Genomic DNA, 10,533 nt, shown 5'->3' with positions numbered 1-10,533 from the left:
ATGCTGCTCTGGCATTAAACGGAGAGCTTCCTGTATGTTTTGAAGAATTATCTTGCCAGGCGAGATGAAATTCTTCCAGGTTAGTGGCACGCCATTTGCGTTCAGATTTACGTGCCTCTTGCGTTAATTTACGAGTCCTGGCTATACCATGGTGCTAGCCGTCTTTGTTTATATTATCGTTGCTTTTTCAGAGGTGCAATAGAAGTCCTAAAGAGTTTGTCCGTAATGAGCCTGCTAAATACTATCAACAAGAGGGTCTATTTGTGGGTGGCTAAAGGAAGTAGACAAGTCCCCTCTGTTTACAGTTAGAATGGCATGTTGATTTCAATGCTGAAGGAATCACTTCCGTAAATTTGGCTACAGCCACTAGTCAGATAAACATCTGCTTGTAGAAGCTTCTACACAAAGGCTTATAGTCCGGTATATGAACTAAAGGTTATAAAAAATGGTCAGACAGAAGAAGGATTCTGTGGGAAGACTATTAATAATTATTATTAGCAATTTCAATGCCATATTAAATAACAAGATCAAGAGTGTGGTTCGACCAATGAGATGGTTTTTATTTACACTTTGACAAAGCCAATTGAGTCATTCCTAAGAGAGAGATAAACGCAGTACTAAGACTATCATTGGGGTTGTCCACAGGAATGTGAAAATCACCTACAATAATTAACTTTATCGTTGTTAAGGATCAAGCCTGATGCAAATTCTGCAAAGTCAGATAAAAAGTCAGAAGAAGGACGCTGGAGGTGCGATATACCTGTAACAAATAAAATTGGCTGCAATTTTCCAGGTGGGTGAGTGAGGCTAAGGACAAACTTTCCAAATGAATTATAATTTAGTTTAGGTTTGGGATTTTTAATAGACTTGAGTCAAATATGGTGGCTCCACTCCACCACCTCGACGCAGTACTTCGAGGAACATGAGTATTATAATGACTCAGGAGGAGTGGGGAGTCATTTAAGCTCATATTCAATCCCCTGCAGCCAGGTTTCAGTGAGGCAAAACAAATCATATCATAGTCAGATATTAAGTCACAGGCTAAACAGCTTAGATGAACAAAGACCTGATATTCCAATAGTCCACATGTAATTCGCTTATGTTTGGACTGTTGGAGAGGTGGATTTATTTGTATTAAGTTTTTATGATGAACTCCTCTTCTGTTTGTTGAATCTTCAATACTGTAGGTGACTGTAAGACTGCAGCTCTGCTTTCCCTGGTCATCAACCGCTGGGTTGTCGACATGATTTTGGTCAAGCTAATAAACTTGGGCCTATTTCCTAGATATGAGAGGCGGCTCCAGCCAAGAAAAAACGAAAAAAAAAAAAAAAAAAAAAAAAAAAAAAAAAAAAAAAAAAAAAAAGAGAAAAAAAAGGAAAAAGGAAAAAAGAAAAAAAAAGAAAAAAGAAAAAAAAAAAAAAAAAAAAGTAGAGAGAAAGGGGGGGGGGGAGAAAGGAAAAAAGAAAAAAAAGGGAAAAAAAAGGAAGGGGGGGAAAAAAGAAGAAAAAAGAAGAAAAGAAGGAGAAAAAGCAAAAAAGGAGGGGGGGGAGAAAAAGGGAAAGAAAGAGAGGGGGGGGGAAAAGGGAAGAAGGGGGAGGAGGGGAAAAGGGGAAGGGAGAAGGGACGAATGGGCGGAAGTGCAGGTCACGCGCTGGGCTGTCGAGGTGGTGTCCCCAAGCAAACGAGGTTGGCTTTCATTCATAACAATATTGGACAACAATTGGGAATTGGACAGGAAAACACCTTTCGCGTGGGGAAACCTGGTCTGAGTGGGAGAGACGCCAATCCATACCACTTTGGATGGAGCAGCTCTCATATCTAGAAGAGGGACCAGTTGGGTAGCGACAAAAATCATGCGGACAAAACAAGTTGAACCAGGAAGCAGAGCGGCATATTACGCGTCCGCCGTACATGATTTTAAGATCAAACAAACAGAAGAAGGGAGGGAAGCAGAAACGTATACAATGAAATCAACAGCGCCAACCGGACAAAAGTAGAGAATTAAATGTGGACTATGGAATCGGTCGGTGTCATCTAAACGCTGGATCCCTTATCCGTGGAATTAATAGCGGACTATGAGAGTATGTTGTTTTTGCCATCACTGACACCTGGCGTGGCAGGAGATAATATGTTACGTAAAGATGATCCCTCCCCGAGTCATATAATACGCATGTGCCGCGAAGTACTGGTCCGAGGTGGTGGAGTTGGAGCAATATGTTGCACATCACGTCCTAGTAAGACATCCCAAACCTAACTAAATGATAGTCAGTTGAGTCTTGTCCTTACACTCACGCACCCAACCGGAAAACGTTCAGCCACCACAAGTGTATTTGGTTACAAGTAAATATCGAGCTCCAGGGGCCTTAGGCTGAATTGTTATCGGAATTTGCAGAATTGCATCAGCTTGACACGAAAACAAGATAAATAGTTATGTAGGTGATTTTAAACTTTCATGTGGACAACCCCAATGATCCTTATACGGCGTTTAGATCTCTAGTAGACTCGAACAGTGCTTTTGGTCAAAGGGAGAATAAACCGACTCTTGTCTGAACCACACCTTGATCTGGTTCGCTTAATATGACATGGAAATTGAGATAAAGAAGTTGCCCACAGAATACCGCTCTTTCTATACACATTTTTTAATAACCGTTGGGTTCAGACTACCGGACTAATAAGCCTTTGGGTAAGAAGACTTCTACAGCATATGTTTATCTGGCTACGGGGCTGTAGCCAAATTTAAGGAGTGTATGCCTTCAGCATTGAATCAAGATGCCATGGTCTAACTAGTAACAGAGGACTTGTCTACTTCCTTTAACCACCCCAATAGACTCATCTGTTGAGATAGTAATTACAGGGCTCATTACGGACAACACCCCTCTAGACTCTATTGCACCTTAGAAAAGAAGATAATTAAACAAAAGGCTAGCACCATGGTATAGCCAGCAGACTCGTAAATTAAGCAGAGGCCGTAAAATCTTAACGCAAATGTCTGCCACTAAACTGTAAATATTTACATCGAGCCTGGCAAGATAATCTACGAAAACAATACAGAAGGCTCCTCCGTATAATGACAAGCAAGCCTATTCTCTCTGGCTTTGAGGTAGATAGAACAACCAGCAGTTTCTCTTCAGCACTGATAAGCCACTACGAGAATCCCAGCTCTAACTGAACCCTCTATTCCTTTACGGTCTAAGGAGCAATGACTGTCATGAACTTCTTTGAGTGATAAGATTTAGAACTATTAGAGACAAAATCCTCACCTCTTGCCCTCAACACATGATCTGCATTCTGTACAGACAAGTTTTGGAACACTAGTAAAACCTGATATGTATTGTAGACTGTTTTGTCCCCCATCGCCTTCATCAAGAACTTTAATCAGTTTCTGCAGCGAAGCGCATCCTGTCTCATTAGAGCCATCCCAACCAGGTGCGCAGGAATGTTTTTACCTGTAGTTAGATAATTCGTTAATTGATATGATAATCTGTCTTTATTACAGGATAGGTAACCACCGACCTTTCAGGTCGTAGTTGAAACTCTTCTAAAAAGGCCCACTCTCGAACCCAAGGTCTTAGCCCACTACGCACCTCGCTTCCAACCGTCCTTTCTGGCTAGAGATACTTTACAGCAAGCGGTAGCTAATCAGCTGGTGACTTTTCCAGAAATAGTCTATTGAGATTTCCATCAGATTAAGTGCAGCATAGCACAGAGACCGCAATTTTCAAGTGTGTACAAATGACCTCACTAATGGCATCAACAAGATCATCTCTGTCCATTGTCCCTGTTAGACTCTTAGTGCGTCAATTGTGACACCACATTTGACAGCAAATTCTTTTACAGAGACTAGGGAACATCGAATTGGGCATCAAAAGTAACGCCCTAAGCTTGTTTAATCGTACTGTTTTAATCGATCTCAGTTTGTTCACGTCAATTATGAACTCCCCATGCAAACAAAGTTTGTCCAGGGAGTCCCCACATGTTCTGTACTGGAACCACTTCTATTCAGTTTTTATAATATGCTTTGCCTTTAGTAACCTTATTATGAATCACTCTATCACTTTTCACATTTGTTATGCTGACGACACCCAATTATATCTTATCAATCAAGCCTGATGCGAACCAATCCAGTTTACTAAACTCCAAGCATGCCTGAAGGATATAAGAAGGTTGGGATGACCGACAATTTGTTGATGTTAAATATCAGACAAAAACTGAAGTTTTTGTAATGGGACCCAACAACCCAGAAACGCTCTTTCTAGAGACTTAGTTACTTTAGATGGGATCACCTGGCCTCCACTCCACTGTAAAGATCTTGGAGTTTTTTTTGATCAGGATTTGTCCTTAAAACGTCCACCTAAAATAAAACAAATTTCCGAGGACTGCAGTTTCTTCCACTTACGTAACATCGCTAAACTCCAGACGCTGTCTCTCAGGCGGATGCAGAAAAAATAGTCCACGCATTTGTTACTTCAGGCTGAACTATTGTAACTACTTGTGTTATCCAGCTGCTCTAATGAGTCTCTTAGGCTTTGCAGTTAAATTCAGAATAGCTGTCTGCACGTGTTCTGGGACAGAAACCAAGATCAGGAGAAAAATCACAAATCATCTCCCTTTTGGCTTCGCGTGCACGGCTACCTTTAAATCTAGAATAGAATTTAAAATTTTCTTCTCCTTACTTGACAAGCTCTTCATGGTCAGGCACATCTTATCTAAAAGAGCTCTAATCCGTATTACCCCTATAGAAAACACTGCGCTCTCAGGACCTGGGTTCCCTTGATGGTTCCTATAGTTTCCCAAAGTAGATTGGGAGCCAGAGCTTTCATCTATCAGGCTCCTCTTCTGTGGAACAACACCATTTCTGGGTTCGGGAGGCGACACAGTACCACCAACACCCATTTAAGGAATAGACTTAAGAACTTTCTTTTTGTAAGTCTATAGTTAGGGGTCTGGCTCAGGGTCATCCCTTAGTTAATGCTGCCATAGGATTACACTGCCGGGGACCCCCACCGAGGGTTATGCCTACCAGGCACGGTATTGTGAAGATGCACACATTCTCCCTTAAAGAAGAAAAGAGAGGAGAGAGAAAGGAAGAAAAAAAGAGGGAGAGAAGAAAGAGAAAGAAGATGATGAAAAGAGAAAAATCAAGAGAGACATACATAGAGACACAATATGACTCGAATGTGTACGTTTCTTCCCTTCGTCTCCCAATCAAGACCATTTTTGTCCCCCTAAATTTGTCCACTTTTCCTATGACATCCCCCCTCTTTTTTCCTGGACAACCCACCTCTACAGCCCCGAGCTGTGAAATTACGACATGTGCTGTCTAACATTTCCAGATCCACTTTTACACAAAATCTATTCTTTGTCTACTGTTATACACAATAACTGTGTAATGTTTGTCTTATCTCTGTTGTTTCTGATCAAACTCGAGCTGCTGCGTTCTGAATAGCGCAGTCTGTGTTGATACTTTTTTGGGGGGAGCCAGTCAAAGCCATTAGAGAGAGATACAGTAGTCAAGTCGAACTGGAGATTGAAAAGCATGGGTCACTTCTCCTGATCTTGTATGGTGACACATAAAGCCCTTAACTCTGGATATGTTCATAAGTTGGTAAGAAGGCTGTTTTGGTGACTGTGTATTTGTTCGTGTGACTGTGGAAGGTCGATCAGGAGTCTCATCAACACGCCGAAAGGTTTCCGGAATTGTTGTGAATAGGTTTTCTAGAGAGCAAGTAACTCAAGGTGTTTAGCTGAAGCAACCCCTTCTCGTATTATTGCGCAAAACAAGTATGACGCTCAGTGTGTATGTCTTGATTTAACTGAAGACAATTTTGGTATCATACCAAATTGAGATTGGACTTGCTCTAGAGACAGTTTCCAGCAACTGATCTGACATAGGCATGATTAACTTAGCATGTTACGGCTGTGCTAAGCATTTAACCATTAGCATGTTAACGCTGTAGTGCTAGGACAATTACCATTGTATGGATATAGCATTAACATGTTGAGATATTAACCATGTGATTGCCAGTAAGCATGTAGAGAGACGCGTGGACAGATGGTGACGGGACGAAGCAATTAACGTTAGACATGTGAGCTGTAGCATGTTTTAACATTAGGCAGGTTAGCGGTGATGCGCTAGCAAATAACTTTAGCAAAGAAGTAGTCGCGTTAGCATGATTTAAACCTTAAGCATGTTGAGCGTGGTGAAATAGCCAGCTAGCAAGAAATAACATGTATCATGTGAGTGTATTAATAACATTAAGCAGATTTACAGTATACACATGTTAACAGTAGCATGTTAGCACTGATCACTGACGCATAGACATATATACATAGACGCCGCATTGAGTGCTTGAATCGTACGTTGACGTTGCCCGCCATATTTGGAAATGGCAAGATCTCCCCCGAAACTAATACAAGGAAACTGGACTGAACTGTCAAACGCCTTTCTATCAAAGTATTCTTTTTTACAGTTAATTTCTCTTATTACAAACCCTTCATCACACACACTAATATATCTGGGAAACAAATAGGCACCCAAGAAAACAAACGTAGTAACTTTTAAAGTGAGATTAAAATGTTATACTCCTTATGTAAGCACCAAACCAACGTATGTGATTTTTCTACTGCGGGTGTTTACAGTATACTAATGTGTGTAACACTGTTAGCTGTGATGGATAAATATTGAAATATTTGATTTACATTTAATCTGGTCTATATAATCAGACTCCTGAAATGTAAGATGTGACATGAGGGTTTCTGAATAAAGAGCACTAACGTGCGGCGTCTATGTATGTTTATGAATGGGGACACCCTGCTCTGACGCCGCTGAATTGGAAGAAGATCTGGCGAATGCAGAGAAGGACAAGCGACCGGAAAGGGAAGTGTTTGAGGAGGGTTTAAAAATGTTGGACTGGAAAAACCGTGCCTCACTATTGACAGTGGGTTGAATGAAAACTTTAAAAATTTACTTTAAATGACAGCTGTAAATATCAAAAACAAATCTTTAGTCCTCAATCTGAACTTTTTTGCCCATTCTTGAATTCCTTTCAATTCAAACGTTTTACAAGCAAAATTATTATTTATTTTAGTTCCTTGACAAAGGCAGTTAGAGCAGGAAACCCAACACGAAGACATTAAATGCATTATGGTAATGCAATGTAGTATATAATGAAAATTTTAAAAAACAAAGAAACAAAAAAGAACTGTAAATTTCAACATTAATTAATTAATTTAAAAAAAAATAAAATTGGAAAAAAACTTTAGAGGCCTCTGTACTAGTTGCGTATCTTGGTGATCTCTATTCAAATTGTATGAACAATAAAATCAAAATGAATGTGCTTTTTTACCTGTGGGCCATGCCTGAGACCTTTTCGACGTGAAAACCCTACAAGACGAAAAAAGGGAAAATACCAAGACCAAATTAAAACAGATATTATAGTCTCTGGATTAAACGCGGAATCACCCAGAGCCACAATATATGTTGATATAACCCGCAAAGCAAAAACCTTAATTATTAATGTTACATCCATGCCTCCCCTTCCCTTTTTCGTCTGGATTCAATTCTCAAGCTTTGCAGTAATGGTTGTCAGCTGGGGAGATGGCTCCTATTAGGCAAGAGAAAAAATTTGATCATTTTATTTTCGTCACATTTTAACTCTTATTAACCGCTACTGCCTGTACTTGAGCTCCGTTACATGTCTGATGTGTGTTCCCCTACTCGTCCTTTGTTTCATCTGCAAAAACAAGAGGATCTAAGGCCCCACAAGAACCCTCTGCCTTTTATGCAGGGATAATGTCCTAGATAAGAGTCGGAACCGATGCTGGAACCCCTAAAGCCGCTTTTCTGTTGTGACTAAAGAAGACTCTTTTATTAAAGTAATGTTTTTTTCCACTCAAGGCTTCAGCAGCAATATATTGATTACATCTTCTTAGCCTTTAGACATTTTGTGGCTCAGCAGTTCGATGCTTTTTAAATTGCATGTACTGCTCCGCCAAGGCATTCAGGGTTGCCTTTATTGTAATCAGCTTTACAGAATTAAAAGAAATCGCCAAAACTTGAACTGCGGATAATGGGTTAAAGTCTGTGGTAAAGTAAGAAATTAAATAGTGTGTTCCGAATTTGTTTAGAGCCGAAGAAAAAAAGCCAAATTCGAATCATTAAAAATCAATCCACGTTTATGAAAAGGAGGTGGTCAAAATCATGTAAAAAGAATTCTTAGCTTCGATGACTGTGGGGGTGTGTCCGCTGAATTGCCGAAGCCACGCCCACTCGTGGTAGCATTCCAAGCAGCCATTTTGAAAGCGACTAGAAACGTGGTCATCAAAAGGCTATAATATGCAATTTGGTGAGAGCATGATTTTTATGATAGCATGTTGGCAGATCAGTAAAATGATCAACAATGTTTGATCAGTAGGAAAATGATCTGGACAATGCGCAACAGATTGGCCAGAAGTTACTGTACCTCTTAGATAAGTATGCATTATGTTAAATGCACGGAAACTCAGATAAACCTAATCTAGTTTGTGTCTAAACAATTAGTTCCTTTCCGCTGGTAGTGGTTTCATTTGTTGTGGTTACAGTCAGTCCACATGGAAAATAGTGTGTGTTTCAACTAATGGTCTATCAAACCAATTTTGAATAATTCCCAGTCCCGTATTTGTGGCTGTCATGTCTGTGTCACTCAGTGTGAAGTCAAAAATCTTGGCTTGGCCTTCATTCTGTCGGGATTTTGAAGACTGGGGATCACTGGGACGCCCTGCTGCCCACAGCCCAGCGCAACAGGACCTGGAGGAAACAAAAAAAACCTGAGAGTTAATATACCAAAATGTTATTCATTTAAACACTGAGTAGTGATGCTGGACCAAAAGCCCATGTGTATGTGTGTGTGTTTACCCTGTGGCAAGGTGTGGCTTTACAGTTTCCGTTGCCACCTCCATGACCACAGGGTTGGTGGAACAGTCGCTTTCCCCAAGGAAGAGAATGCGTGGAAACACACTCCATACTCATCACAACACTCCTCACGCCGGTTTGGCACAGTCGTGGGGTGAAACCTCTACCTGAAGAAAAAAAAACATAGTGTGCATAAACTTACCAGTATGTTATGAGAGGTTTATCTGACCCCCTTGTGGCGGCTGTGCAGTCCTACCTGTAGCAATGCAGGAGGGGTTTTTGACAGCTCGGCAGCATTCTCCTCAGGTGTGGCTGGTGTGGAGTTGAAACTCTATGGGCTTTAGCTCCCCTGGGCATGCAACTCCCTCCAATGTTGGCCCAACTCTGACTCGGTTGCCTGAATCAAATATTAATTAGGACTTCATCATCGGTGTTACTCAAGTACAGGTACATTGTGGAGGAGGAAAAGTGAGAAGACAGCTTCATATTATCTATTAATTAGTGGAGTATTTATTTTAGAAAACAGCTTATACACCTGGCCAAGATCACAGTCAAATGTTTTAACATTTATGTTAGTTATAAATGTACACGCTATGTTTTCCAGTGAGATTTAGGTACAATTAAGCTGACCTCTTTTACCTGGGTTGCGTTTGGTCAGATCCACACCAGACCCCTCAGTGCCAGGCTCGGGGATCAGGTAAAGGCAATGTAACCCAGTCCCAGCTGAGACAGGCGGTGCAGGGCTCCTTCCATGGCCCCTCCAACCCTGAATCTTGGGGTCCAGCTTACTGCAGCGAGAAACAGAGAGGAGGACGGGTGAGACTGGTAACGGTGACCTTTGATAGTCAAAGCTGAACGGAACCTCATTTGGTCTCTAGAAAAGAAATACATGTGATGTGGGTTGACATCAATGTTCAAGGAGGCACATACTGTTCATTTTGCTCAACTAAAAATAAAGTTTGAAGTGAATAACAAGAGAATATGTAGTTTTCACATAGTCAATATAGGTTTATCTCCGCTGTATTCACAATGACATGCATGTTTCATTAGCTGGTTTTCCTCTCTTGAGAGCTGGCCTTAGTCAACTATAAGGTACGGTGGCCCTGAGGCACACTACAGTTGAAAACCAGAAGTTGACATACACCTATAGAAACGTCGGGACATGAATCAGACACCACTTTTCCTGTTTTAGGTCCGTTATGATTACCAATTATTTCTATTTTGCTAAATGCCAGAAGAAATGACATGTTTTATTATTTTCTTCAAAGTCAGAATTTTACATACATTTCGCTAGTATTTTGGTACCATTGCCTTTAAACTGGATGGCTTGGGCCAAACGTGTTTGGATATCCTTCCCACAAGCGTCTCACAATAGTTTGACAGAAAGTCTGATTTTATGTCAGACGAGAGGGAAAAAAAGCACATTTGGTCTTTATATAGTGCATGTAAACGTCTGGTTTCAACTGTATACATACGTACATGCCAGTACACAGTTATTATATAGGGCGAGCCTATATAAATATATATGCGGTCACCTGGGTTAGAATACATCCGCTCTCGTTAAACCATGTTTGAGGCAGTAGCTCCTTCAGGGCACAGCCCAATTGGGCTTCATTCTGGTAGACAGCTGCACTGTCAAAGGC

Source organism: Larimichthys crocea, chromosome XVI, assembly GCF_000972845.2.
Source record: "Larimichthys crocea isolate SSNF chromosome XVI, L_crocea_2.0, whole genome shotgun sequence".
In the NCBI taxonomy this organism is placed as follows: Eukaryota; Metazoa; Chordata; class Actinopteri; family Sciaenidae; genus Larimichthys; species Larimichthys crocea.
The sequence above is the reverse complement of the archived record's forward strand: the minus strand, read 5'-3'. Positions refer to the sequence as shown.